A 23,696-nucleotide genomic window follows, 5' to 3' on the forward strand; every position below is an offset into this window, starting at 1 on the left:
CGGAAATGAGTCCCGTTGTCTGACTCAATTCTCTCTGGGGTGCCATGTCGCCATAGGACTTGCTTTTCAAGGCCCAGGATAGTGTTCCGGGCGGTGGCATGGGGCACCGGATATGTTTCCAGCCATCCGGTGGTTGCTTCCACCACTGTAAGTACGTGGCGCTTGCCGTTGCGGGTTTGAGGGAGTGTGATGTAATCAATCTGCCAGGCCTCTCCATATTTATATTTCAGCCATCGTCCTCCATACCAAAGAGGTTTTGACCGTTTGGCTTGCTTGATTGCAGCACATGTTTCACAGTCATGAATAACCTGTGCTATAGTGTCCATGGTCAGGTCCACCCCTCGATCACGAGCCCATCTGTAGGTTGCATCTCTACCTTGATGGCCTGAGGTGTCATGGGCCCATCGGGCTATAAATAATTCACCTTTATGTTGCCAGTCCAGGTCCACCTGAGCCACTTCAATCTTAGCAGCCTGATCCACCTGCTGGTTGTTTTGATGTTCTTCAGTAGCCCGATTCTTGGGCACATGAGCATCTACATGGCGTACCTTTACAACCAGGTTCTCTACCCGGGCAGCAATATCTTGCCACAATGCCGCAGCCCAGATGGGCTTGCCCCTGCGCTGCCAGTTGTTCTGCTTCCATTGCTGTAACCACCCCCACAGGGCATTTGCTACCATCCATGAATCAGTATAGAGATAGAGAACTGGCCACTTTTCTCATTCAGCAATATCTAAAGCCAGCTGAATGGCTTTCACTTCTGCAAACTGACTCGATTCACCTTCTCCCTCAGCAGCTTCTGCAACTCGTCGTGTAGGACTCCATACAGCAGCTTTCCATCTCCGATGCTTTCCCACAATACGACAGGACCCGTCAGTGAACAAGGCATATTTCTTCTCATTTTCCGGTAGCTTGTTGTACAGTGGGGCTTCTTCAGCACGGGCCACCTCCTCCTCTGATGATATCCCAAAGTATTTGCCTTCTGGCCAGTCCATAATCACCTCCAAGATTCCTGGGCGACTGGGGTTTCCTATTCGAGCCCGCTGAGTAATCAGTGCAACCCACTTGCTCCATGTAGCATCAGTTGCATGATGTGTAGAGGGGACCCTTCCTTTGAACATCCAGCCTAGTACCGGCAGTCGGGGTGCCAGGAGGAGCTGCGCTTCAGTACCGACCACTTCCGAAGCAGATCGAACTCCTTCATATGCTGCCAATATCTCCTTTTCAGTTGGAGTATAGCGGGCCTCAGATCCTCTGTATCCCCGACTCCAAAACCCCAGGGGTCGACCTCGAGTTTCCCCAGGTTCTTTCTGCCAGAGGCTCCAGGTGGGACCATTCTCCCCGGCTGCGGTGTAGAGCACATTCTTTACATCTGGTCCTGTTCGGACTGGCCCGAGGGCTACCGCATGAACTATTTCCTGCTTAATTTGTTCAAAGGCTTGTCGTTGCTCAGGGCCCCATTCAAAAGCATTCTTCTTACGGGTTACTTGGTAGAGCGGGTTTACAATCAGACTGTAATTTGGAATGTGCATTCTCCAAAACCCCACGACACCTAGGAAAGTTTGTGTTTCTTTTTTGCTAGTTGGTGGAGACATAGCTGTTATTTTGTTGATCACATCCATTGGGATTTGACGACGTCCATCTTGCCATTTTATTCCTAAAAACTGGATCTCTCGTGCAGATCCTTTAACTTTATTTTGTTTTATGGCAAAACCGGCCTTCAGAAGGATTTGGACTATTTTCTTCCCTTTCTCGAAAACTTCTTCTGCGGTGTCACCCCACACAATGATGTCATCGATGTACTGCAGGTGTTCAGGAGCTTCCCCCTGCTCCAGCGCAGACTGGATCAGTCCATGGCAAATGGTAGGGCTATGTTTCTACCCCTGGGGCAGCCGATTCCAAGTATATTGGACTCCCCTCCAAGTGAAAGCAAACTGTGGCCTGCACTGTGCTGCTAGAGGGATGGAGAAAAATGCATTAGCGATATCAATTGTGGCATACCACTTGGCTGCCTTTGATTCCAGTTCATACTGGAGTTCTAGCATGTCCGGCACTGCAGCACTCAGTGGTGGCGTGACTTCATTCAGGCCACGATAGTCCACTGTTAGTCTCCACTCACCATTAGACTTTCGCACTGGCCATATGGGACTATTAAAAGGTGAATGAGTCTTTCTGATCACTCCTTGGCTCTCCAGTTGACAAATTAGCTTATGGATGGGACTCAGGGAGTCTCGGTTGGTGCGATATTGCCGCCGGTGCACAGTTGTGGTAGCGATCGGCACTTGCTGTTCTTCAACCCTCAGCAACCCCACAACAGAAGGGTCCTCTGAGAGACCAGGCAAGGTAGACAACTGTTTAATGTCCTCTGTCTCCAAGGCAGCTATGCCAAAAGCCCAGCATAACCCTTTTGGGTCCTTGAAATATCCTCTTCTAAGATAGTCTATGCCAAGCATGCACGGAGCATCCGGGCCAGTCACAATACGGTGCTTTTGCCACTCATTACCGGTTAGACTCACTTCAGCCTCCAATACAGTTAACTGCTGGGATCCCCCCGTCACACCATAAATACAGATGGGCTCTGGCCCTTTATAGCTTGATGGCATTAGAGTACATTGTGCACCGGTGTCTGCTAAAGCCTTATACTTCTGTGCGTCTGACGTGCCAGGCCATCGAATCCACACAGTCCAATAAACTCGATTGTCCCTTTCCTCCCCCTGGCTGGAGGCAGGGCCCCTCTAGTCCTGGTCAGAATCTTCGTTTCTGTGTTTAAAGGACTGCCTGCTGGAAGTTGGAGCAGCAAACTTTTCAGAGAACCCCTTTTTCCTAATTGTTTTCTTCTGCAACTCACGTACCCGTGCCTCTAGGGTCGCAGTAGATTTTCCATCCCATTTTCTCATGTACTCTCCATGGTCACGTAGGTAAAACCACAGGGTGGCGCAGGGTGTGTGCCCACCATATTGTCTTCCTTGCATAGATGAACGTTTACCCCTAATAGCTGAGACACTGGTTTGTACAGGTGGGGAGGAAAATAATCTCTCTTCAAGTTGGTGGATCTTTTCAGAAAGTTTCTCCAAAGCATTCTCTTTTAGCTGGTGAACACTGGTTCGTTCAGGTGGAGGGGAAGATGAATTCTCTTTAAGTTGGTGGACCTCTTCAGAGAGTTTCTCCACAGCTGAGACACAGGCCTGTAGGGAAGAGGAGAGATTTCCTTCGTACTGCCGGAGTAATTTAGTCACTTCATTCACTGGGGGATTCTCCTCCGCTTTCCAGGTTAGTATTGCCAATGAGCTGGCATATGATGATGGTGCACTCCGTACAAACTTCCGCCACATGGGTTGTACACCGGACTTCATCTGGATCTGTGGATGTTTGTGCGTCGTCTAGGTCCTTATAAATTACTTCCCGTACGGCCAATTCCCTCAGGTACTGAATTCCCTTCTCCATGGTGGTCCATTTGCCTGGTAGACATACAAGTTCTTCCTTGAAGGGATACCTTTCCTGCACAGCTGACAGGAGATGCCTCCAGAGGCTGCGAGATCGTGCTCCATCTGGTCAGAATCTTCGTTTCTGTGTTTAAAGGACGCAGCACTGTATGGGCTGCTGCAGGGAAAGTTAACTCCATCCCATCCAGACCCAGTACACTACAGTGTTATGGTTTTGGCTGGAATTGAGTTAATTTTCTTTGCAGAGGCTTGTATGATGCTGTGTTTTGGATTTTTGATGAAAATAGCGGTGATGACACACCAATGGTTTTAGTTGTTGCAGAGCAGTGCTAACACAGAGTCAAGCACTTTTCTACTTCTCATACTGCCCTGCCGGTGAGGAGGCTGGGAGTGGCACACCCAGGCTGCCAGCCGGCTTAAACCACAACCGTCATCTTCGTGGGCCTCCTCTTGGCTGACTCCAACAGGTCCATGTCCTTCTTATATTGGGAGTCCCAGAGCTGAATGCAATACTCCTGGTGGGGTCTCACAAGGTTGGAGTAGAGGGGGAAAATTACCTCCCTTAACCTGCTAGTCATGCTTCTTTCAATGCAGCCCAGGATGCAGTTTTATTTCTGGGCTGTAAGTACACGTTGCCGGCTCATGTTGAGCTTCTCATCAAGGAACACCCCCTGTTGTGTTAAAGGGTAAGGAAGTTTGGCAGACCTAAACCTCCCTTGCATTCCAGCTTGTCCTCAGATATCAGAGGGGCTGGGGGCAGCTGAGGTTATATATTCTGCGTAATACCCAATTTGGCACTATAATTCCGGTCGCATTCAATGTATATTGAATTATCATGATCACAGATGCACAAATACTGCAATTGGCACTATAAGTCCAGTCGCATTAATTACAATCACTGATTCACAAATAGCACAATACACTTTCAATCTAGTAAATGACTGGTGTAGTTTACTGAAGCAACAGGAGTAGAAGTTCTTTGGACTGCCGCTGATAAATACACTGTCTGCAAAGCACGTGCAAATACCAAGAATATGATTAACACAACCAACTACACATGTACTAACTTATGAAACAACTCTATAGAGAATGTTAGGTTTCCCGGGGAAGCACTCGGTATAACCGAGAGTTCGAATCTCACCCAATAGGCGTCCTTATGGGAGTGGAAGAGAGGTTCAGCCTGTCGACTGATCCCAGAAGTCAGCAATGTCCTTCGAACTTGTCTGTAATGATGTCTTCCCTCAAATTTTCCCTCTCTTGTGCCATTTTATACTATTTTCTTACTTTTAGGTGGAGCTTGAGTGACTCTAGTGAAACATGTCTTCGTTGTGATTGGTATAAATTTTTCTTGCCTTTGTTTAAAGGTATAGGCTCTGAGAAATTCAGAGTGCATGCTCAGTGGGGGGGGGGTATCGCACGTTGGGGGTGGGTAGACTTTGGGATAGAGGTGTGTTTTGGCATTATAATGGGATTATCACCCAGAGGACATGATTTGGTTATCAGTTGGAGTCAGAACCAGCCATGCAGTCTATGAATTCTGCAATAGCATCCAGTTCCCCATCACTGCAGTGATAGCACAGAGCCTGGCCGCGGTGTCTTCACTCCACTCCACCCTCCATACTCTTAGGGTCAGCACACCAAGCTTCCCTGGTGTTACCAATACCTAAGGTTGCAGGCTATGTTGCCAAGGGGACTATCAGATTTTCTTGCATATCCACTGTATCTCACCCTGGAAGTTTCCTCAACACTGAACCTTCCCTTAAGCTGTGGACAAATGTTTAGCCTCAGTGAGTCACCTCCAGCAATTATTCCACATAATCCACCCCATGACTATAGTCACTCAAGCTTCATGATGTTTAGAAGGAATTGGGGACATCATGTGTTTTCTTGTAGTGAGGTTTATCGATTACATCCCTTAAATAGTGGAAAGATAAGATACATCTCCTTTTCCAAAATGCAAAGCTGTAACCCACTTGGTCCCTACAGTGAGCTCTAAACATAAAATCTCTCTCAGTTGAAGCAAGGGTTTGATCTACAGATGGTAGCATTGACTGACTTCAGTTACTCATTTATAGAGGTTTGTAGAAATGACCTGATAACACATGGTGACCCATTAGGTACCTATGTCAGCATAATTTTTGTGAGAATCCAGAACAACCACTTCTGTGTCTGGACCCTAATTTTTAGGCTAAGAATAAAGACCTTTTTTTAAACTTAGATGTTCTGCTTTTCAGAGGAACAGGGAGCTTACACACCCTCCAGAGGAAATTCACTATAGTGTTGAATTCACAAATGGGAAGTCCTGCTAGTGCTTCTCCAAAAGTTTGGTTACCACTCTTTCTGCAGCTCCATGCAATGCCGAGAGAGCAGTGGAGATCTTGCAGTCTATGGCTATCTCCTGCCCCTTGTTAATTCATGGCACAGGCGAAAGACATTGGGGAAGAGTACTCTTTGGTGGAAGCATGGAGGTAATTCAGATCACTTCTTTATTAGCTTTGAAAAGCTGGTAGTTATCAAATTGAATCATGATCATTTACATGCAAATTAAAATGTAGTATTAGAAATTAGCGACAGTAAACCTTTTTGTTTAAGTTCATTCAACACCAAAGCTGAAATTCAGTTCAGCCTGCTTTGTGCGTACTTTCAGGGATTGATAGGAGGCTGCTATTTGTGAAAACTTATGTGAATGAATGACACATTGGCTTACCTTTTTAAAATAACTGCAAAAAGTAGTTATTAAATTGCAGTCAATGGTAATGTTTTGAAATTCATCCTATGAATACATACAAAATTGTCTAAGCAGGTAAGAGAAACCCTTCGCAATCGATATTCTAGCACTACAATGTGAGTTTTTAAAGTATGTATTTACAAATGTAATTCCAATTATTTTACATACTATTTGTAGCTCAGATATTATTTGCTGAAGAAATTTTGCCCAAATCATGAGACAGCTTGTTCTGCTGGGTACACAAATGAGCAGGGAGGAGAAGCAGAGGGTGTGGGGAATAAGCTGCTGGGACATTGTAACTCACTGCTTTGTGAAACCACAGCCTGCAGGGCATAGAGCATATATGGGAAGTGGAAGAAACAATAGATAATTGACTGAATTGTTGTGAAATGTGGACTATTTTAGACATTGTTTGATTAATTGCTTTCTTGTGTATACCATGGAATAACCTGATAGTGAAATAGGTAGATGAATAGATTTAAATAAAAGCTATTTTGATCTGTCTTCCAGCAACATAGCATAAAACAACATGGGGTGGAGACAACTTCAGAACGTACTGTAATAATAAACACCTAAACCACATTTATTTACCTGAGAAGCACTTTCACTTCAGAAGACTCGTAAACATCTTACTGTAACATTTTTGGATATTACTGAACATGTGTGCAGAAAATATAATAAAATGGTGTTGTAAGAGGGTTCTTTGTGTTTAGAGATAATGCCATAAAATGTTATTTTAGGTCTCGTTGTTTTCTATTCACCAGTCAGTTTTCTTCTGGTTTAAAACATAACTATTTTTTAGCAAGGGAGACAGTCTGTTAACGGTTTGGTTCTGTGAAGGGCTCTTACAACACTTGAGAGGAAATATCCAGCGGAGGGCAACAAAGATGATAGATGGGACCTGGAGCATCTTCCCTATGAGGAAAGACTGAGAGACCTGGGTCTGTTCAGCCTGGAGAAGAGAAGACTGAGAGGGGATCTTATCAATGATTACAAATACCTTAAGTGTGGGAGACAGTGGGATTTGGCCAACCTCTTTTCAGTGGTTTGTGGGGATAGGACAAGGGGCAATGGCCACAAGATGGAGCACAGGAAGTTCCGCACCAACACGTGAAAGACCTTCTTCACAGTGAGGGTGAAGGAGCACTGGAACAGGCTGCCCAGGGAGGTTGTGGAGTCTTCTTCTCTGGAGATATTCAAGGTCCGTCTGGACACCTACCTGGGCAGCCTGCTCTAAGGAACCTGCTTTGGCAGGGGGGTTGGACCCGATGATCTCTTGAGGTCCCCTCCAACCCCTACAATTCTGTGATTCTGTGATTCTGTGATATGTCCACTGGCACCTTTTCCTTGCAATATTTGCTACCATCTGCAGATAGCAGCAAAGCACTTACAGGAAGAAATCTGTACAAAGCAGACTGTCTGTAAACAGCTCAAATAGAGCAATAGGGTCCAAATCCACCACAGGCTGTATTCAGACGGCTAAGTGGTTTGACCAGCTCTGTAACTGTGTGCAAGCCAGAAAGAGTGGTCTGATCAACAATGGTAGTTGGGGAAGGAGAAAAGGGACCTGGAAGCACTTTCTTGGTGCTATGCCTGCCAAGACCTGTGTGCACTCATGTTTCACTCTTACAGCTCCCTGTTCATCATGGTCACCACACTGATGGTTATCACTAGAGCAGGGTCACAGGTGAAAGGTCATCTTAGGGGTGGCCAGGGGGAGTACACTGCCACACTCCACCCCATGACTATAGATAATTCATCTTACCCTCACAGAGTGGTGGTGCAGTGTGCCTGAAGTGACTTAGAAATTAAACTTATATTCACATTTTAAAGAAAAGGTACAGCATTGAAGAAACTTATGGGGTGAAGTGTAGCTGCATTCCATAGAAGTTCCCTAGGCCTCCAACCTTAGATGTTGATCACACCAGGGGAACTTGGTGTGCTGACTCTAAGAGGAAGTTAACAGAGGGTGGAGCTTAGTGGAGACACCTTGGCCAGGCTCTGTGATAAGATGGGAACCCGATTGTTCTTGTGTACACCGAAACCGATAAGATGAACATTTGCTACCCTGGGCCAACAGCCTGCCATGTTTTTGACAAAATGCTGTCCTTTTGGTGAACTTTGATCATTATAATACCATTATAATGCCAAAACACACCTCCATCCCAAAGGCTACCCACCTCCAAGGTGTAACCACACCTCAATGAGCTTGCACTTAAAATTTTTCTAGTCAATACCTTTAAAAGCAAAGCGAGAAAATTTCACACCAATCGTAACAAAGGTATGCATGACGAGTCACTCAAGCTTGACCTGAAAGATAAAAAATGATATAAATTAGCTTAAGGGAGAGAGGATGTTAGGGAAGATACCATCACGAAGGAAAAGATATCTTGAAAGATACCTTCTGACCTCTGGGATCAGTACAGTTTCAGGGGTTTCATTGGGATGTAGTTCAAAATGACAAACATTTTGTTCAGTGTCAAGACAAATGTCTTGGACTTTGATTGTGTTACTTTCACAAATAAATCCTTGTTGTTCCTGCGCAATGGACACGTTAACATCAACATTTTGCCATTTGTTTCTGTTTTGTTGGGCCCACACTCTGTGCTCTACTAGATATGGTTCTATTGTGATTTAATCTTAGCACAATGATTGGGTATATGGCATATACCAAAGTATTGTGTATTGTTAAGACAAAAGCAATGGCTTCATTGCTGATAGGGTTGTAAGTAAAATTAACTAAATAACACCACGATTGGAATTCCTTTTCAAATTTAGTTGCATTATCCCAAATTACCTTTCAAATTTCAGTGGGTAAGGTGCCCTCTTCATCTTCTCTTATAATTGCTGCTACCATAGATTGCATCCACAGCTAAGCTTGGATACAACTAAGAACTAGAGAAACATTATTTTGGGCTATACCAAGTGCATTCACAATTAATTGGTGGTCCCTTTCATTAATTTTTTCCCACCGAGGTAGTATGTCATATAAGAGCCATTGGTTAGTTCCTAATGCTAATAGAGAAGACCGTAATGGATGTTCTAATTTGTGTAAATCACTTGTGTCTGTGCTCAATTTATTTATGAGTACTTCAGCATCTATACTACTTAAGACTCCCAATCCTGTTCTTGTGATACCATTCACACCTCTCCGTATTTGTTTTGGAGAGGAGAGGGTTCGTCTATGCAACCATGCTAGCCATCCTGCATAGAGCGTACTCAGGAATGGTGAGCAGGCAGGTTTGACTGCAGAGATGTCAATTTGCATCAATAAAATACTCATTTAAGAGAATCCATCATGGTCTCAATTAAATAGCAATTGGTCTAGGCCTATATCTTTAATCACATACAGTCCAATTTCAGAAGGTTGTGGGGACAGGACTTTCTTATCCTTTGTCATAATAGAGGTACTTGTACTGGGGCAAATAGTTACCATCAGGGCAGGTGTACTAGGCACAATAATATCCATTTTAAATTTCAATGATAGTCCTATGCTACGGTGAACCCAGAAGCAAACTAAAAATACAGGTTGTACTAAGGTAAAATTGTACCAGCAGTCCAATCTTTTGGAGGCACAAAGTTTCATAACTTTTGCTGCTGGGTTTGATGTAATATCGTACACAGAAATCTGAGATACCTTCTCATGGGTAGACCCATTGATCATCTGGTAATTCCATTTTAATTTCTTCCCCTGCTGCAGCCAGGAGTTGAAGGAGTAGGTTAGTACTATCCCACCTCTACTCATTTGCTAAGTATATTTCAGTTCTGTGTATGACCATGGTAGAAAGGTTTAATTATCCCTTACTAGAGTGTATGCCCATACTCCCAGTATACTTAACATGAGCTTGAGACCATGGCCACTCTAGTGTTCTTTCACCACAGGTTAGGAGGAGCAGCATGGTTAGGGTTTGGAGAAGTAACATGAAAACAGCATTTCTGTCCCCCATCCTGTGGGGTGCTGTAAGAGAAAATAGACACTTGTTTTGGTGGGGAGGGTCTGAACAGGTTACCCTGTTAAAAAGAAGGAAATATCCATCATTCACTAATTCTATGTTTGCACCACTTCCTCCTCCTGCAAGGGAACTGTAAAGAACATATCTCTTACATCTAGTGCCACCATCCATGGGTGAACAGCTGCTTGCAATATAGCTGCTAAGTTTGCAATTTTTGACACAGCACCTGTTAGTGGGGCTTTATTAGCATTCAGGTGCTGACAATCAATTGTTAAACGCCACCTCCAGTCTGGTTTCTGAACTGGCCAGACAGGTGAATTATCATAGAATCATTCAGGTTAGAAAAGACTTCTAAGATCATCTAGTCCAACCTTTAATCTAGTACTGACAAGTCCATCACTAAACCATGCTACTAAGATCTGCATTGTTTCTTGAAGACCTCCAGGGATGGTGACTCAACCACTTCCCTAGGCAGCCTATTCCAATGCTGCACCCTCTCAGTAAAGAAATTTCTCCTAATATCCAACCTCAACCTCTCCTGGTGCAACTTGAGGCCATTTCCCCTCGTCTCATCACTTGGTGCTTGGGAGAAAAGCCCAATCCCCACCTTGTTACAACCTCCTTTAAGGTAATTCTAAAGTACAATAAGGCCTCCCCTGAGCCTTCTTTTCTCCAAGCTAAACAACCTCAGCTCACTCAGCCGCTCCTCATAAGACTTGTTCTCTAGACCCTTCCCCAGCTTCATTGCCCTTCTTTGGGCACACTCCAGCACCTCGATGCCCTTCTTGTAGTGAGGGGCCCAAAACTGAACATGGTATTCGAGGTGCAGCCTCACCAGGGCTGAGTACAGAGTGACAATAACTTCCCTAGTCCTGCTGGCCACGCTATTTCTGATACAAGCCAGAATGCTCTTGGCCTTCTTGGCCACCTGAGCACACTGCTGGCTCATATTCAGTTGGTTATCGACCAATAGCCCCAGGTCCCTTTCCGCTGGGCAGCTTTCCAGCCACTATTCCCCCAGCCTGTAGCGTTGCATGGAGTTGTGCCCCAAGTGCAGGATCCGGCACTTAGCCTTGTTGAACTTCATACAGTTGGCCTCGGCCTATTGGTCCAACCTATCCAGATCCCTCTGCAGAGCCCTCCTACGCGTGATAAGATCAACACTTAAGCCTAACTTGGTGTCATCTGAAAACTTAAACAATTGCTGGAAAGATTTAATCGTATGTTAGATAAAATGCAACCTTCCGCTCCAGTTAATGCATAGTGCAGACCCTGACAGTTGGGATGGTGATCTTTGGTTTGACAGTGATGATGAGGTTGAAGGGACTGACGAATCTGAATCTCAGTTGATTTCCTTGAGACCTTTGGTTAAGACTGAGACTGCTGTTGATGACGATGATGAAATCTGCACTAATGTGCGAACAATCCCATGGTTACCAGCAGAGCTGATAAAGAATACAGGAGAAATTCTCAAGGCGGTCAGGAGAATCACAAGTCGAGTATGTGTTGTGAGTTTCTCTTGAAGGAGGAGATCGAATTATGCTGAGTGAGGAAGAGGCAGGAGGCTTTGGGGGACCTGAAGTATTTTTAACTATCATGCCAGGAGAGCATAATTACTCCTTAACTGCTTGAGCTGCATACTGTGCAGGTGGTGTAGATCCCCAGGAGAGAGGGGAACCACTGGAAATTAGAGCCACAAGCTATTCTGACCTGGCTGTAGCAGTACAGAAAGCAGCCTTGCATACAGGCAATATATGAAAGAGATGAATTCGGGAAATCCCCGATGCTAGCCCCTATCAACTCAGCTCGATTAACCCCTCTTATCTGTGGACTCCCTGATTGTCTTAAGATGTTTGTAGCAAATACCCAGGATCGCATACTAGCTGCTTGTAGGGATGATGATCGTGGTTGTAGGTGAAATCCAAACTCCCCCATTCCCACCTGGAGTGAATTTGTACAAGACATAGATAAGTATGGACACCAAATGGGCTGGATCAGTTCGTCCACTTCTAAGTTCCCAGATCACTCCTGGTGAGTTCACTAAATCCACACTCAAAACCCCAGATACCCTAAAGCCAATGAGAGGTTCAAACCTAATAAGGAACGGGGTGAGTTGTGGCATAAGGCCCTAGCTTTGGGTGTACCCCCCCGACCAATCTTGCGTGGCGTCTCTACGGAGAATCTTCGTACATTAGTCTGATCTCTGGGTAAGAAAAATATCCCAGCTGGGGAGAATTGCCTAGCTGGAAAACCCCCAACCCATAAGGAAAGTGCACCTTCTTCACCAAGCCCAATTGAGGAGGCAGAATCTCAGCAAAAAAACTCCTATCCCCGGAGAGGGCAGTGAGCCACCCTGCTCTGCAGGTATTAGCAATTCAATGGCTCTCTGATGAATACTCTGAACCTGCCATTGCCATTCCCGTTGGACCCCGAAAAATATTGGTAAACTTTCTCATTGACACCGGGGCCCAAATGTCAGTAATTACCCATGAGACAGCACGAACCCTGGGCATAAGACCTGGCCAACGCAGGGTTAAATTCACAGGAATCGATGGTGTGCAAAAAGAATGCCCCACCACAAAAATTTCACTCTGGCTGCCAGAGGAATGAAAATTAACCAGGGCAGAAACATTAGTCGGTGCTGCATATACTAATGTTTTAGGATTTGACATACTACGTGGGCAAATGTGGAAACTTCCAGATGGAACCGTGTGGAGTTTCGTAACACAAAAAGGGATTCAGGCATAGTGAAACTGAGTCTGTTACAAATATCTATACCCTTACCCCCCTCTTAAATCACTGATGTTCGACAATATCTGTTGCCAGCAGCAGCACTTATGGGGATTGATGGGGTAGTAACAGAATTGGAAGAAAGAGGCATTATTAAAAGGACTCATTCACCTTATAACTCACTGGTGTGGCTGGTAAAGAAACCAACTGGCCAATGGCATTTTACAGTAGATTACCGACAGTTAAATGCTAATACACACAGGAACATAAATTCCTGGGACTCTGGTGGGTTAATGGAGCTGCTTCTATTCCTCAGGACACCCTGAGAAAAACAGAACATGGACAAAGACTTTCTAGCATAAAGGAAGTACAACAAGTTTGGGGAGCCTTAAGTTACTGGCACAAACACATCCCAGGTTTTCCTATTATTGCGCATCCTTTATATAATTTGCTCAAAAAAGGAAAATCATGAGACTGAACAGCATACCAGCACATTAGAATTGTTAATAAAAGAATTGAGGTTATTCCAGCAACTTGGTCCAATACACCCAACCGACACTATTCATGTAGAATGGTGGTTCAGTGAACATGGTTCTCATCCTAACCTGTGGCAAAAGGGGACAGAGGGACCAGAAAGACCACTGGAATTCACCTCCCACTCTTTCAGTGATACCAAAAGGATATATTCGTATCTTGAGAAGGATTTACTGTCCCTAGTGCGAGCAGTGAAACAAACAGAACAAATAAGGAGAGAAAAAAAAAAAACATAATAATTTGGGGGAAATTATGTCAATCACCAAGGGTAATACTAAAATATATAAACTACAAAAAGACATAGATAGTACCCTCTTGTTCCAGTCTCCACCAACCAAACCATCCCCAGTTTGGGAAGTACCCCCTCTAAAGGAAAACAGTCATCTTACAGAAGTATGGTTTACTGATGCATCGTCCCATGGGGAGAACAGTAAGTGGAAACACAAAGCTGTAGCACTGGAAGCGGCAACAGGAGAAAAATTGATTGAAACAGGTGAAGGCAGTAGACAGGTAGGGGAACTTAGAACTGTTCTATTAGCTGCACAACACGGTGCTAGCCATATCTACACTGACTCATATGCTGTTTTTAAAGGAACCACTGAATGGATAGGCCACTGGGCAGTCAATGATTGGCAGTTGAACAGAGTTCCAGTCTGGCAAACAAATAGTTGGAAGCAACTGTTAGAGATAGGAAAACAGTGGACACTACACGTAGGATAGGTAAAAGGACATGATCATAGCTGCTCAATTCAATCAACAGGTAGACAGCCTCACACGGTTGTGACAAACTGACATCATAAATAACCAAGAATGGAAATGTTTACTTGAATGGTTACATGTTAAACGTGGCACACCGGACGGGCTGATTTATACTGGGAAGGTAAAGCTCGAGGATGGCCTATATCAGTTAAACTGTGTAAACAAGTGGTGACTGCCTGTTCCCAATGTCGTTTACAGCTTAACAAAGACCATCCAAGTAAGGCACCCCCCTGCACATTCGTGACAAGAAAACATTGTGGCACTCCTGGCAGATTGATTATATCAGCCCATTGCGACCATTGGGTGGAAAAAAATACGTCCTGGTGGTAGTAGACATTATATCTGGTCTCACCATGGCTTCTGACTTTACATCAGCTACTGGGGAAAACACAGCAAAAAGCCTTAAGAGATGGTTCAGCACACTTCTACCAGAAGAAATTCAAAGTGATAATGGCTCACACTTTACAGCTGCAGTGGTACAAAACTGAGCCAAAGAGGAAAGGATTTGGTGGATATTCCACACACCCCTACTATCCTCAGGCTAACGGTATCATTGAATGCACCAATGGATTGGTTAAGTGTTTTGCGAACAATCATGACTTTGGATGGCATTTGCAATTGTATGATGCTATCTGCCAAGTAAATAATTGATGGAGTGGAGATGGCTGCCCCAAAATGAAAGCCTTCTGTGCATCTACTAATACAATCACCCCAAAGGTTCATACTAAACCAGAATATCCTACAGGATTTTACACCAGACAACCTGTGCTGGTGAAAATGCCTCAGATTGGAACAGTAGCAATGGTACTAACTACCCCCCAGAAAAACCTTATGCATGGGAAGCCAAAGATTGTGTGGGTGTAGGATGACCAATGGATCAACCCATGAAAAGGCCACATTAATAACAATATCTAGAAACCCATTAACAATAAAGTCTTGTACCACTGATGAGTGGGATTGTTGGTATAATTTTACCCTGGTGGAACCCACTATTGTGACTTGCGTGTGGCAACAACATTGTACAGGTACAGGGCTGTGGGAGCTACACTGTACAGGGCTGTTATTCAGATTCAAAATAGATATGACTGAACCTGATCCAACTACACCACCTGACCTAACTCCATCCATCCCATTTGATATACTGCAATATGGAGCTAGAAATGTACCCATCGTCACCATGACATTTCATAATGACCCTTGGAACCACACATTGTCACGATATAGTGCAAGTGTTGGAACACTGCAAAACAAAAAGGACCTAAATCTCTGTAGTTTAGTTTTACATGGAAACAAAATATACTCAAAAGATGAATGGAGTTGGAATGACTCTCTTCGGATGGCTAAACTTCAAGCCATTTCAGGACAGACAATACAAATCAGTTGCCAAATAACTAATGCCTCTACTTATAATAGGCCAACTGAAATTAAGACGATTTATACTGACTCTTCCAGACTGCAAAATTATAAAACCGAGTGTGACAAAGTAACTAAACCAAATTCTGATTGCTGGTACAATTTTACCTTCACCGAACCCGTAACTGTGTACTGTCTTTGGGGTTACAGAGGCACCAAATTGCTATTTGAATTTATGATTGATACAGCGACAACTGCGTCAATTGCAAAAGATAAGAAGTCTCTGCCCCCACAAATATCTGAAAATGTACCGACTCAGCCACCCATTAGTCTAACTCCTTCCATCTTCAACACAGGTCCTTACATAATTAAGAACATGGGACAACAACGAGTTCTCTTTAACCCTAGCTGGTCTGTATAAAGGGTAGAGCTAGCGCTGCACATTAACATCTCAGAAATCAACTCAAAATGTATCACCTTTTTGAGAATTGCCTACACTGGCTGGTTAGCATGGTTACATGGACGTTCTCTGTAACAATCTAGACACATGCTATGATATGCCACTGGGTTATTGGAAACAGGATCACAGAATCACAGAATGGCCGAGGTTGGAAGGAACCTCTGAAGATCATCTAGTCCAACCCCCCAAATTAGGAATAGGAATACTAAATAGGATTAGGAATATTAAATTAGGATTATTAATTTAATTAGGATTAGGAATGTTAAATAGCATAGATGCCGAGGTCCTAATCAGTAGAATTACTGCTATTACAGATGACCTGAGGAAATTGGAATGACCAATAAAATCATCGTTATTGGCCTTAGGAGCAAGTCAATGGCTTCTATCAGACATTTAACCCCATTGGGAACAAATTGAAGAAAATGATCATCAATTAATTGTAAATGCCCTTGGAAAAACCCAAGGTGATACTTCCCTTGCCTTGAGCTGCATCCAAGCACAGCTATGGATACAGTCTGTAGCAGCAGCTATTATTAGAGAGGGAGAAGGAGGAACTTTGCCCACTGAAATTCAAGAATTGATTTGGGATAATGCTTCAGAATTTGAAAAGGAGTTTCAAGCATGGTGGCAGTTAGTCAACTTTACCTACTATGCAGAAAGTGATAAAATTGTTGCCTTTATACTTACCATAAGTAATGCCACCATATACAATGTATATCCAATCATTGCATTAGGACTCAGTCATAATGGAACTATACTTTATCCTAAGGAGCATAAAGCATGGGCCCATCAAAAGGGAGGAAAGTGGCAAACAATTTATGTGAATGCATGCATTGTGCGTGAACAAAAAGGCTTCATCTGTGAGAGTAACACACTGGAAGCCCAAGACATTTGTCTTGACACTGAACAAAATATTTGCCACTTCAAGATACATCCCAATGAAACCTCTGAAACTGTACATGTCTCTATTGGAAAAGGATGTATCTGCATGAGAAGCTGTTGTGAATCTATAGTCATAGATAATACTACTGTAGATACAAGCAATCACTCTAATGTTTGTGTTTGTAATTTTACCAAAATTCTAGGATGTGATTTTAGTTACTCAGTTCCTGTCACCTCTTACCAATTTTACAATCCAATTATACTCTACTTCATGACCTACTGCCTACCCCTATTGGAATGAATCTCGCCTTGGTGGGAAGACTACAACATGAAGACCTACATCACCTGTTGGAGCGAGTTCGAGAAAATGGACAAAAAACTCTGATTACTGTTCATCGTGAAGCAGAAGAAATACATGAAGTGTTGGAAAGAGTAAAGAAGGATGGAAAACACCACTGGTGGTACACCTTGTTTGGATGGTCACCAACTGTCACAGAAATCTTCAACAAGATGCTTCACCCTGTTGTTGTTTTACTAATACTCACTGTATTGTGTTTCATATTGACAGTCTCCCTCTATGTTAAACTTTGGATTACGATTAAATGTTCTGTAACCCTACAAGATGTACATATGCTTGATATTTCTCATCACAAGAACATATGTGATGCACCCAATGCATTCCAAATGTCGTGAAGCTTGAGTGACTATAGTCACGGGGTGGATTATGTGGAATAATTGCTGGAGGTGACTTAGAAATTAAACTTATATTCACATTTTAAAGAAAAGGTACAGCATTGAAGAAACTTCTGGGGCGAAGCGTAGCTGCATTCCATAGAAGTTCCCTAGGCCTCCAACCTTAGATGTTGACCACACCAGGGGAACCTGGTGTGCTGACTCTAAGAGGAAGTTAACAGAGGGTGGAGCTTAGTGGAGACACCTTGGCCAGGCTCTGTGATAAGATGGGAACTTGAAGGTACATCGGAACCAATAAGCTGCATATTTGCTACCCTATGCCAACAGCCTGCCATGTTTTTGACAAAATGCTGTCCTTTTGGTGAACTTTGCCCATTATAATATAATTATACCAAAACACACCTCCATCCCAAAAGCCACCTGCCTCCAAGGTGCAACCACGCCTCACTGAGCTCGTACTTTACATTTTTCTAGTCAATACCTTTAAAAGCAAAGCAAGAAAATTTCACACCAATCGTAATAAAGGTATGCATGACTAGAGTCACTCAAGCTTGACCTGAAAGATAAAAAATGATATAAATTAGCTTAAGGGAGAGAGGATGTTAAGGAAGATACCATTGCATAAGGGAAGATACCATTGTGTAAGGAAAGATACCTTCTGACTTCTGGGATCAGTCGACAGGCTGAGCCTCTCTTCCCCCCCCATTGGGACACCTTTGGGTAAGATTAAAACACTTGGTTATACCAAACACCTCCCCGGGAAACTTTGAAATCCCTATATGGTTGCTTTATATATATTTTAACGTGTTTATAGCCAGGCGGTGTTACTCATACTCTTGGTATTTGCACATGCTTTGCAGACAGTGAATTTATCACCGGCAATCCAAAGAACCTGTGTACCTGTTGCTTTAATAAATTGCACTACTCATTAATCTAACCATGGTAGCTCTCATTGAAAGTAACCAAACTCTTTAAGTGTGGCCATGGTAGTTCATGGAACATGACTAGACTGAGGTTGTATTACATTATTTGTTCATCCGTAATCGTGATAGTTCAGTACCCTGAACGCGACTGGACTTATAACAACGGATTGGGCATCACTCCCAATTATTTTAACCTTTAACGCAACAGCTATACAAGACCCCAGTAATATGATGAAGTTGTCAGCCCATGCGGATATGTAGATTGTGTTTCCTTCACCACTGGTTTTACCATGTAACAACAGGCAAGATCATAGCTAGGAGAGGGAATACCTCTTTTACTGCGCCTGCACTGCCAGAGTGCAATGAAGAACAGAGTTTGTGTTCTGAGAAGCACGGCCCAAATAGCAGGCAATTCATTCTCCCAGGCACTCAAATATAAGTACCTTTGTGTTTCCCACAACAATTTTGCTTACTATTGTGTTTGTAGGATTATCTCCTTGTATCAGTATATGTCTAACTAAATATTCATGCCAATAGTATTTTTTCCACTAGATGTGTCACAAAGCCAGTGATTGCAGTAATTCTGCTCAACCTGCACTTCTTTCAGATACAAAGACTTATTAATTGTCTCTAATGAAGGATTTTACTAAATATTAGTGCTTTATTCATGTGTGTGCTGATGCTTGCAATAGTATCACATGGCAAGCTTAATATTCCCAAACATATTTATCAGTCTGGATTTTAGTATAAATTTATTGTTACAAGCTGGAATTTCTTCAAGGATTCTAGTCAAGCAAGTTTTCAATGTCTAACTGGACCATAGGATACATGAGTGAACAAACCAGCTTAAAAGTTGGTGCTTCTCAGGCTGTACTGCAATTCTGCACAACTCATTGCATGGGGGTTCTTTTCAGAGTTAGTCACAACAAAATTATTTTTCATAGAATCATTCAGGTTGTAAAACACCTCTAAGATCATCTAGTCCAACCTTTAATCTAGTGCTGACAAGTCCACCACTAAACCGTGCTACTAAGATCTACATTGTTTCTTGAAGACCTCCAGGGATGGTGACTCAACCTTGGGCAGCCTATTCCAATGTCGCACCCTCTCAGTAAAGAAATTTCTCCTAATATCCAACCTCAACCTCTCCTGGTGCAACTTGAGGCCATTTCCCCTCATCTCATCACTTGGTGCTTGGGAGAAGAGCCCAATCCCCACCTTGTGTAGTGGGTTTAGGTGGCAAGGTTTTGGTAGCAGGGGGCCATAGGGGTGGCTTCTGCGAGAAGAATCTAGAAGCTGCCCCATGTTAGATAACGGCTCCGCCGCTGGCCAGAGCTGAGCCAATAAGCGATATTGTTTGCGCCTCTGTGAGAGCATATTTAAGAAAGGAAAAAAAAAAACAAAAAGCTGCTGGGGAACAGCAGCTGGGAGAGAGAGGACGGAGAAACAGCCTTGCAGGCGCCAAGGTCAGTGAAGAAGGAGGGGGAGAGGTGCTCCAGGCACCGGAGCAGAAATCCCCTGCGGCCTGTGGTGAGGACCATGGTGAAGCAGGCTGTCCCCCTGCAGCCCATGGAGTACCACGGTGGAGCAGGGTTCCACGCTGTAGCCCATGGAGGAGACCACGGTGGAGCAGGTGAACCTGCACTGACGGAGACTGCGGCCTGTGGAAGACCCCTGCAGGAGCAGATTCTGGGCCGGATCTGTAGCCCGTGGAGAGGAGACCACGCAGGAGCAGGTGACCTGGCAGGAGCTGCTGCCCGTGGGGGACCCAGGTTGGAGCAGTTTGCTCCTGAGGGATGGACCCCGTGGTATGGACCCATATCTGGAGCAGTTCTTGAGGAGCTGCTGCCTGTGGGCAGCCCATGCCGGATCAGTTCAGCAAGGACTGCATCCTGTGGGAAGGACCCCACGGCAGAGGGGAAGACCGTGACTGAGAAGGAACAGTGGAGACAAAGCGCTATAGACTGACTACAACCCCCATTCCCCCATTCCCCTGCACTGCTCAGGGGGAGGAGGTGGAAGTGGGTGGATGGGGGGAAGGCGTTTTTACTTTCTTTCCTTTGTTCCTCACTTCTCTATCTTGTTAGTAATAGGCAATAAATCTTACTGTCTCCCTACTCTGAGTCTGTTTTGCCCGTGATGATAATTGTTGAGCAATCTCCCCGTCCTTATCTCATCCCTTGAGCCCTTTGCATCGTATTTTCTCCCCTTTCCCTTTGAGGAGGGGGAGTGAGAGAGCAGCCGTGGTGTAACCCAGCTGCCCACCTGAGTAAAACCACCACAGCTTGCTACAACCTCCTTTAAGGTAATTCTAAATTACAATAAGGTCTCCCCTGAGCCTTCTTTTCACCAAGCTAAGCAACCTCAGCTCCCTCAGCCGCTCCTCATAAGACTTTTTCTCTAGACCCTTCCCCAGCTCCGTTGCCTTTCTTTGGGCACGCTCCAGCACCTCAATGTACTTCTTGTAGTGAGGGGCCAGGGTGGGGGGACCGGCTGCTCAGGGATAGGCTGGGCATTGGTCAGCGGGTGGTGAGCAATTGCATTGCACATTACTTGTTTTGTACACATTATTAGTAGTAGTACTATTATTATTATTATTATTTTCCTTTCTTTTCTGTCCTAATAAACGTGCCCAAAGTCAAGCCGGCTGGGGAGAAGACCAATCCGTCTGAACAGAGAGCTTTTTCAGGAACTCATTTTTGTCCGTAGGTTCATGTCCGGTGAGCCACGCCAATAAGCACACCGAGTCAGAATCCACACGAAGGTCTTTTAATTAATTAATTAATTATATAACTGCAGGGGCAGGTGCTTGGCAATCTTTCGCAAAGCAAGCACACCTCTGACTCGAATCACACAGCAAACTTGTGAAAACTATCTCTTTGGCTACTTACATTAACTATTACAGCTCACCTAACTTACCTCTACTGAGTTTGAGCATTGCAGAGGAACAGTGCGGGGTGGGGGGTGGGGGGGGAACACAACACCAAATTGCTCATTAGCATACATTAGCATTTCGATGGGTGTGATTTTAATATGTTAATGACCCTTAATGAGCAAAAAGTTACTATAGGTCAGTCTGGAGCTGTTTTTCTCCTTCTTGTTTTTTACCTTTTATCCCTTATCTTCCTTGCTTCTGCTAGCTCAAGGCTACCTGTCTCTCTCTTTCCTTATTTTCTCAGGCAAAAGACTGCACAAGCTATAGAAAGACTACACAAGCTACAGGCCTCCCTATTCTCTTCAAGGTTTCCTTGTTTTTTCCCAGCTTTGGGACTACAATTTCCCCCCTTTGAGACTATGAACTTCACTTTTAGGCTTCATAGTTCTCACTGCATAGTTCTTGTCCATTTCTATTAATTTGAAGAAATACTCTATATTATCTGTATTTTGTTTCACTAACATTACTTGGTAAGGTTTGCATTTGCAAAGCAGGTTAAATTTAAAGCTAACTGAACTATAGAGTTCTGTGTCCAAGTATTGGAACAGTAAGTTGACCCTGTTAAGGAAATTCTAATCAGAACAGAAACCATTTTGTCCTTTTAAACAGCAATTTCAAGTCCTCGGTCGGTTCTACTTGCCACAAAGTAGTCTCTTTTGCTTCTTTTGATGGTAGGTCTTGCTTCTCCTCTTCTGGTGGTGCTGCCTTCACACGAGTGTAGTGAATCCACAATTTGATCCCTTCCACCTTGATTGCAGTGTAGGTGTGGAGCAAGATAGTGTAGGGTCCTTTCCACTTCTCCTTTAGAAGCTCATCTTTCCAGGTTCGAATCAGTACCTGATGTCCAGGTCAAAATGGATGTACCAGAACATCCAATGGAATTGGTAGTCTCTCCTGTACATATCTATGGAGAGAGGACAACATGGCAGACAAAGACAGCAAATATTGTCTGACCCAACCATCCCCCCTGACATGCATTTGACTCCCTTCTGTCACCAATTCATTTACTGGATATGGTTTGCCATATAATAATTCAAATGGGTTAACTTTTTCTTTAGCTCTGGAGGCTATCCTAATTCTCATCAGAGCTATTTGTAGGGCTTCTTACCATATTAGCTGAGCTTCCTGGCAAATTTTAGTCAACTGTCTTTTTAGTGTTTGATTCATTCTTTCTACCTGCCCACTTCATTGCGGTCTCCAAGCGGTATGTAAATCCCACTTAATCTGTAATGCCCTTGATATTTCTTGAACTACTTGTGATATAAAATGAGGTCCATTGTCTGAGGAAAGTCCCTCTGGTATTCCAAAGCATGGGATTATTTCTTACAGTAAAGCCTTTATGACTTCCCTAGCTTTATTAGTTATAGGCTACCAGTCTCTCTGTTTTCTTTAAGGTTTCCTTATTTTCTCAGCTAAAGACTACACAAGCTACAAGCCTCCCTGTTTTCTTCAAGGTTTCCTTGCTTTTTCCCAGCTTAGGACTACACAAGGTCCCCGTCTGAGGTGCTTCAGCAGCAGCAGCAGCAAAAGCAGATGATGTGGGGTTGCTCCTGGGTGAGAAACCGGATGAGCACCGCGAGCATCTCCCGTGTGCAGCGGCAGGTGCTGTGTCCTGGCGTGCCAGGCGTGCTCCATTCCTTGTTCCACATCTCCCACAGATCCGCTGTCATGGGAGGGAGCAGTGCCAGGAGCTGTCCCGCTAGAAGCAGCTGCGAGTGCACTGGGGAGCAGAGAGGAGGGCACTGAGCTGCACCCGGCTTTCATGCGTGTCGTGTCGTATCCTGGACACCCCCACCCCCACCCCACCTCTGGAAGTGCCTGGAAGAGCATATCAGCTCAATGACTTGTAATGTGATTAATCCTTGGATTAGTCAAAATATGATGCAAACAGATCCTGACTCAGTGCTGCATGTTGTTCTTGCCCGTGCATGCAGCGTTAGGTACCTTACAACTGTCTCAAATTGATCAGGACATCTGGATTTTGTAAACTCATTTTTAGAATCATAGAATATCCCAAGTTGGAAGGGACCCACAAGGATCGAGTCCAACTCCTGGGTCCCCAAAGGACCACCCATACTGGGTCTGGCTGGGATGGAGTTAACTTTCCCTGCAGCAGCCCATGTAGTGCTGGGCTCTGCACTTGTAGCTAGAACAGCACTGGTGTCACACACCAGTGATTTGTCTATTGCTGAGCAATACTGGCACAGCATCAGGACTCCCTCCAACCCCCCCAAGAGCCAGCAGGCTGGGGGTGGGCAAGAGGTGGGGAGGGGACACCACCAGGGAAGCTGACCTAAACCAAC

General features: G+C 44.3%; 1 long non-coding RNA gene across 1 annotated transcript in view; it reads right to left on the minus strand.

Annotated features, from left to right (window-relative positions):
- Positions 1 to 1,561: 1,561 nt before the first annotated feature.
- Positions 1,562 to 23,696, minus strand: part of LOC310888723 — a 59,991-nt gene continuing 37,856 nt past the window's right edge. The window contains exons 2-3 of the long non-coding RNA XR_014576097.1: positions 3,583 to 22,297; positions 1,562 to 2,774 (exon numbers count right to left, since the gene is read on the minus strand). This is a non-coding gene — a long non-coding RNA (uncharacterized lncRNA). The remainder of the gene's footprint in view (positions 2,775 to 3,582; positions 22,298 to 23,696) is intronic.

Source organism: Anser anser (assembly GCF_964211835.1).
Source record: "Anser anser genome assembly, chromosome: W".
Taxonomy (NCBI): domain Eukaryota; kingdom Metazoa; phylum Chordata; class Aves; order Anseriformes; family Anatidae; genus Anser; species Anser anser.